Genomic DNA, 7,745 nt, shown 5'->3' with positions numbered 1-7,745 from the left:
TATCTATTTGCCAAGTGCTAAGTCAGATGCTGACCAAAAAAGAAAGAAAAAAAAAGATATATATTTACCCTGCCATCATGAATATGTAGGTCTGGTAGACAAGAAGCTAAAACAAATAGAAAAAAAATAATTACAAATTGCATTATCATTATTTTGGTAAAGTCCTATTCAATGTGCTCTGGAGGCACAGAGTAGCCTCATCCGGGCCGCCCTTGGGTTCAGAAGACCTTCAGAGAAGTGACATTTGAGCCGGAGGATATGTAAGAGTCATCCAGGGGCATGAGGAGAGGGAGACGGAGGAAGCAGCTTGAGAAGTAGCTTGGAGGTGAGAAGAATCCCAGGGGCGAGTGTTGGCCAACTTCCAAACCCGCATGACCTTGAGGCAGGCTGCGGAGAAGAGGGTTCTGGCTTTCTGAGGGAGCCGCCCAGGACTCCCGTGTGAGTCCTGATCCATCTGTCTTGACATTTCCATCTCTCCAGAAGTGAATGATTTCCCACTCGCTTCTGGGGTGACATTTTTTTTTCCTCCCTCCAAAACTATGCTCTGTAAAATGAGATGTCTCAATGAGCGATTCTTTCTGGAGGGGAGAAGGCATGATCTGAGCCCAGGCTGGAAGGATGTAAGAGTGTTCCTGTCTTTTGCCAGGAGAGCTGGACGGAGCCCAGACACAGCAATTGCCAGAGACGTTTGGGGAGGAAATAGAAGGTACAAAAGACACAGGGTTCTAGTAATGGATGGGCTCACATCTGTGGTTTCTCTTGGGCATAAGAAAATTCAGGAGGCTAGTGAAGTAGCGAAAAGGGTGACCCTCACCATCAATGGGGAGATCTGCATATTGCAGAATCCTAATATGGCATGCAAAACCCTGGGTGATCCAACTCGTCTTTCCTTCTTCAGTGTGTGCCTTCTGTCTCCATCACTATTCCCAACCCAATGAAATCCTTTCACTCCCTACAAGTCGCCATATGGTCTTTTAATTCCAAGCCTCTGCAAGGATTATTGGGATATTCTCCTCCTGTGGCTTCATCAAACCAACTCTCAGTGCACATGGTCACCCCTGAACCAGCCTCTCTCAGGAAAGGACATCACGTTGGATATGTTCATCTACTTCTGTCAGTCTTTAATGCATCCCACTGTAATTTCTTTTTGAACTTGTCATCTATCCTGATACACTGCATACAACATGCTTGCTACTCTCTTGCAAATCGTAGTTGACTTGTATATGTTTTCAGTAAATAGTTGATGAATGAATGAGGGAATGAATGAACAGAGAGACTGAAGAACATTCAGAGCGAAAATAAGCCACATCCTCACCTTTAGAACAACAGAGGTCACAGAGCTAGAGAGTGAGAGAGCCAGGATGCAGAGTCGGGACTCCGATTTCCACCTAACCCAGCCGGTTTTCACTACAAAACTTTAACCTGGGGTACCAGAGGAGGACTCCCAGGGGATTGTCATGGGCTTTATTTGGGGCCAGAGTAAGAAGGGAGGGCAAGGCCTCGGGCTGTAGTGAAATATCCACAGATCCCAAACCCGGAATGAACCACACGAGACACTGGCTGCAAAAAGCAGGAGGCGTTTATTCTCACACAGGCGCCTGCGGGTGCACAGCAAAACCTCAGCCGGAGCTTCGGTGAACTGGCACACCGGGCTTTGGGGTATAGATCTTTTATAGGGGACAGGTGGGTTAGGTCTTAGCTTAGCACAGCAACAGCCTTCCTATTGGTCCCTCTGAATTCAGCAGTTGAGTCACCTAGGGGGGTAAACTTGTTTTCCCACTTTAGTTCTCAGAAAAACCATAAAATTGCATCCTGTCCTTTTAGTTCCTGTTTTTACCCTGTTTGCTCAAGTTTGGCCCTTCCGGGGTTATCTATATGGAACATCTTGCAGCTTCAGGGCACAGGGGTTAGTTTTCCTAATGTTGGGCCTGGGGCCTTGGGGTCCTTCATTCCCCCCTTTTTTTATATCATGGATATAATCTTATATCCATTGACCCATCTGCTCGGATTCCAGCATTATTTCAGCTGACGGCTCAGCATACTGGTTGGGGGTTGGTATTTACTATTAATCTAATTTTGAATAGGACCCCAGGGTCATAGGCAGTTTTATGATATATTTTCAGGCCCCATTGTTTTTTTTTTTTATCTAATCTTTTGATGCTTTGCCTGCCTGAGTAAAGGTAATGTTTAAGGGGTTGCAGGCAAATGCGGTACATGGCCCTGCCCCGTACCATTTCAGGCTCCTGCAAGAGTCGGCAGAAAGTGGGGGATCCTGTTTTTTTTTTTTTTTTTTTTTTAAATTATATTTCTTGTCCCCGATAATACTTGTCATGTCTGGCTCACAGATTGGTTGGGGTTAACTGATATGGGGAAGACACAGCACAAAGCAAGAAAAATTAACAGCGAGTGAGTCTTATCTTTAGCGGATTTTGGGTACGTTGCAACTTCCATTCTGGATCCGGAGAGGTGTCTGCGGACTCCTGTGGATGTGCAGTCTTCACGTGGGAAGCATGGATCTAAGCAGCGATGCCGTCCACTTTGAGTGCAGTAGGAGTGGTCAGCAGGATAGTGTAGGGTCCTTTCCACCGCAGTTCGAGGTTCCTGCTCTGGTGCCTGCGTACCCAGACGGTATCTCCGACCTTGAAGGGATGTGGCAGCAAGGGGGTTTTAAGTTCCTCTTTGTATGCTGCGGCTAGAGGCTTCCAGACCTCGTTCTGGACCAATTGCAAAGCATGCAAATGAGTCTGCATAGATGGGGTGAGGGAGGCATAGGTTTTAGTTTTATAAAAGTTAATAGCGGGAGGTGGGGCACCGTACAGGATTTTAAATGGGGTTAGTCCATGTGGGCCTGGGGTGTTTTGGGCCCCATACAAGGCTAAAGGTAGGAGTTGTACCCAGTCTCTAGTGCCAGTTTCAAGTGTCAGTTTAGTTAAAGTCTCCTTAATGGTTCTATTTATCTTTTTTACCTGTCCTGAACTTTGGGGTCTATAACCATAATGTAATTTTTAATTAATTTTTAATGTATTGGCTACCGCCTGACTTACCTGGGAGACGAAGGCAGGCCCATTAAATGTTTCCTTTTTGGTCCTCATTATCAGGATCAAAGGGAGTAAACCTCCGATAAGTCTCTTTTAATTTCTCTAAGAAGGCTGTCGGAGTTTCCTCTGACCCCTGGATAGTCTGTCTTACCTGAGCCAAATTGGTGGGCCGTCGCCCTGCTCCATGGAGACCCCCCTGCTCCATGGAGACCCGCTATGAGTAACTGGCGATAGAGATGTAGGTGGTTCTCACCTGCTTCAGTCGCATAGTCCCAGTTTGGCCGGGTTAAAGGAAAAGCTTCGTTAATCAAATTTGTGAGTTGGGTGGGGCGCCCGTCGGCACATTTTTGCGAGCTTCCAAAAGAGCCTTTTGTTTTTCCTCTGTGTCTAATAGAGAAATCTTTAATTCTGCTACTTAGGGCTGGATAACCATATTAGCAAACATCAAATCTACCTGTGTTGTCTAGAAATAAAAGCTTTAGACTAAAACTATTTTAGTAGTTCCTTTGACAGTTATCAGGCATTTCTGTCTAAGAATCTCTCTTGTAGCCTCCAGTCTATTTATTTATGGAAGTTACATTTAATTATTATTATCATTTAAGATGTCCAGGAACAGCTGTGCTTTGGCTTTGACTGTCTTTGCTAAGTGTTTAAGATGAAGCAAGTCAAACTGACTTTTGTTTCTACCTATTGTTTACAGTCAGCTGAGTTATCCTGGGAGTCCTCGGGAACTTCATAGCAGCTTTTCAGTTCTGCTAGTGCCATTTGCGCTAGGATGGGTCCAGGCCTTGTTTGACCATATGGCTTCCCTCAGAAGCATCAGGGATGTCTCCCTTTTTTAATGACCCTCCTCTTTACAGCAAATGCACCATTTGGCTTTCTGTCCTCCACTGGTCTCATTAATCTCCCTGCTCAGGAGGTTATGTGGCCTAGAGTTGCTGAGCCCTTTGGAGAAGTCCCCTATTCCCTGATTCAGACTGACTCAGAGGGCAAGAGCCAAATATTGGTTTTCTTGGCCCTTTTAATTTAACTAATTTTAAAAACTTGATCTTAAACATCCAGCAAATAAGTTAACAGCCTTATATTAAGAGCACTGGGCTTTAATGTCTATCTCTCTATCCTGTAGGTGATAACTCTTTATCTTATGTTGACCCAGGTTGTGTTCTTAAAGCAATACCTCTTTAGAATATTAATAGGCAATCCTTAAACCATCTATAAGCAAACTACAAAACAAAACTAACTAGGGTAAAAACATATTTAGCTTATATAATAGCTACCTTGAATTCTGGCAGGGTTATACATCATAATTTCCTGTTTGAGATCCTAGTAATCTTGGCAAAAACCTACTTTTGGACACAACTTTAACTGTACTGAAATCTGGCTTACCTTTTTTTATAGCCATTTTCACATGTAGTGAGATGGGACAGAGCCTTATCTCAAGTAAGGCAGGGCTCTTTATAAATCTCAAGTACTATAGTTCTGAAGCTGATCATTTTACAAAGTTTACATAAATTGTTGTTCAAGTTTACATGAACATTAGCTAACACAACATAATATCACACCTAAAATATGAATTAAAGGCTGAAAGCTTTTAACTTCTTGTAGAAAAGTAGTAATGTACTTTTGTGTTTTGCAATTAAACCTTCACACAGATTAGGCTCTTATTAACTTAAAAATACATAAATTGTATCTTAGAGTAGAAAGTAACATGGAACTGTACATATCTTATTGATAACAAGTTTAGTTATAGAACACAAATGATATAATCGAATTTTTAACATTTTTTTTTTAAGCCTAAAATTACCATACAACTTTAGAACACCAGCTTGATATAATGTTCTTTTGAAGCTTTTACCTTACAGACTTGTATACCTGGAAGATATGAACACATTAATAACACCATAATTATATAAACCTCCTTTTGTTCACATTTTGAAACAATACTTGTAAACTTTTAAATTTAAGCAGAGTTAACATTTTATTAGGGCCTTTTTGAACACCTAGAGAAACTTATAAGCTTAATTTTGAGGACATCTTTACTTTTATCTGTTTACCCAATCTAAATTGAACCGTTTGAATCACGTGAATTAAAGATATTTGGATCTATTTTTAATTTTTTTTTTTTTTCAGGCTACCCAGTTCAAAATTGAAACTTTTAAAATTTTTTATCCCAAGTATTTAAGTTTTCTATCATGAACTATCTGAAATCAAACTAAACAATTGTTTAAACCCAACTTTTAACTGCAAGATAGTGCAATGCTTTAGAAACCCATTCAGATACCAGATTGTTACAATAAAAATTATTATTATTTATTTTTTAGACACATATTTAACCTAGATTATCCCTAAGAAACAATTAGACAACCAGATAAGAAAATATCTCTCCAGGTTTTGAACTTTCATTTAATTATGACTCCCATCAGTGGCACCATAGATTTTCCTATGAGTGGACCAGATGTTTTCACGTAGGGGCAACTATAGGTGTAAAATCAAGGGTCTCAGTGTGACTGGCTTTACTGCATTCAGTGTCCCTTTTTTTTAAGTAAACAGAGGTTAAGTAAACAGATCCTTAAGATGTAGATAAGGACCCAGGGAACTCCCCAGAGCTAAATGGCTCTGGCAGCTGCTGGGAGTCCCTTAATCCTATCTTTCACCCACAGGATCAGTTCCTCTAGTTTAGGTATTTTTTTTTTTAACTTGTTAGTAGCCAGCTCCCAAAAAGTCCATCCTCTGCTTGCAGTTGTTTCGAGTGCTAGGCTTCCCCAAGAAAGCAGAGTGGGAACTCCTTAAAAGTCCCCTTGAGAGTGTCAAAATTTGTGACTGAAAATTTGGTTCCCATCTCTAAAGCCAATTAACATTAATTTAATAATGAGGACAGGGCTTTGAGAAAAGTCAAAGCGAGATGTCAAAGTTGTTAAATCCCCAGCAGGCATCTCTATTTGCACTCAAGCCGGTTATGGGGGGGGAAGAAAACATTGCTTCCCTAGTCTCAGTATTCAGCCTTAGATAGAATTTATCATCCGCCTTGGGCTGCATTTCCAAGCAGCCCGACTCCAGGAAGACCCGTTCGCTTCCTGGGGTGGAGGGGCCGGGAGGAACAGGGACGGGACAGATCCGCCATACCGCCGGGTGGAATCCTCCCGGCGGACTGCGTGGATCCCACCCATGCAGGAGGGGATTCGCAGAGGTCCTGAAAGGTTAAAAGCCATGATCTGGATGGCCATGCGGCCCGGCTGAAAGACAATCTCTGACTTTGCAAATTAGAGAGAGAGATGGAGGGACTCTCCTGGGGGCCATTTAACTTCGAGGGTGGGCCAATATTGGCCACTCCGTGGTACAGAGTGTTACCCATTTTTTTCTTTTTGACTGCCACGGACAGGTTGTCTGCCCGATCTTGAACGTCTTGCCAATGATCTAGAGTTAGGCTCAAAGGGGTTGTTAGTGATTGTCCCATGTTATTCTCAGAGAGGAAATAGAGAGACAGACACAATGACACAAAAACGAAACCAAACAGTGAGATCGCTGCGCGGCTTCGGTGGAAACCGAACAAATCAGATGGCCTGGGAGAAGTTTGTACTTCTTTGTCGCCTACAAAAATGGTGTAACCCTCGGAAACACCGGGGGCCCCAAAGAAATGGACCCTTCTGATCCCTGGGACGTCTCCCAGGGTGGCAGGGGAGAAGTCCGAGTTCGTCAACTCCTTCTCAAGCTGCCTCAGAATACTAAATGACAGAACTGCCTCAGAATACTCAGAATACTAAATGACTATGCCTAGGATCATATAGTCTTACAGACGCTGCGCGGAACAAAGAACAGATAACCAACAGGACAACAAGACAGTCAGTTTGAGCTGGCCAGCTTACCTCCCAGTGATGTCGGGTGTCCTCCGGATAGGGACCGGGATCGGAACCGGAACCGGGATCTTGGATCTCGGTGGGACCTCCACAATGAAATATCCACAGATCCCAAACCCGGAATGAACCACACGAGACACTGGCTGCAAAAAGCAGGAGGCGTTTATTCTCACACAGGCGCCTGCGGGTGCACAGCAAAACCTCAGCCGGAGCTTCGGTGAACTGGCACACCGGGCTTTGGGGTATAGATCTTTTATAGGGGACAGGTGGGTTAGGTCTTAGCTTAGCACAGCAACAGCCTTCCTATTGGTCCCTCTGAATTCAGCAGTTGAGTCACCTAGGGGGGTAAACTTGTTTTCCCACTTTAGTTCTCAGAAAAACCATAAAATTGCATCCTGTCCTTTTAGTTCCTGTTTTTACCCTGTTTGCTCAAGTTTGGCCCTTCCGGGGTTATCTATATGGAACATCTTGCAGCTTCAGGGCACAGGGGTTAGTTTTCCTAATGTTGGGCCTGGGGCCTTGGGGTCCTTCAGTAGCTCAGTGGTAAAGCACTTGTCTCATACTTGTGGGGCACTGGATTCGATCCTCAGCATCACATAAAAAATAATAAATAATAAAGATGCTGTGTCAAAAAAAAAAAGACGAAGGAAGGGCCATGTCTACGAATGGGAATCTAAAAAACATGAGACTGTGAAATGAAGACCCCAAAAGTACTGGGGGGTACAGCTGATTGTGCTCTGCCTGGTCTTCCCTGAGGACGGGTCACCTGGCTCTCTGCATCTGCTGGGCTTTGATTCTCATGACCTTCCCACCTCTGGCTTACCCAACCCCCCACCTCAGAACCCCCGGGGGA

At 43.6% G+C, this 7,745-nt stretch overlaps 1 long non-coding RNA gene across 1 annotated transcript; it reads right to left on the bottom strand.

The window, feature by feature from the left end:
- Positions 1-1,561: 1,561 nt before the first annotated feature.
- LOC124099572 (uncharacterized) lies at positions 1,562-7,418 on the bottom strand. The gene is made up of 2 exons (XR_006853988.2): positions 6,902-7,418; positions 1,562-2,744 (listed from the first exon to the last, which is right to left on the bottom strand). It is a non-coding gene; the product is annotated as an uncharacterized LOC124099572 (long non-coding RNA).
- Between the last annotated feature and the right edge of the window lie 327 nt (positions 7,419-7,745).

Source organism: Marmota monax, unplaced genomic scaffold, assembly GCF_021218885.2.
Source record: "Marmota monax isolate L192 unplaced genomic scaffold, Marmota_monax_Labrador192_F-V1.1 WCK01_AAM20220418_F8-fsc00086, whole genome shotgun sequence".
In the NCBI taxonomy this organism is placed as follows: domain Eukaryota; kingdom Metazoa; phylum Chordata; class Mammalia; order Rodentia; family Sciuridae; genus Marmota; species Marmota monax.
Note: the sequence above shows the minus strand (reverse complement) of the source record. Positions and strands in the feature narration are given on the sequence as shown.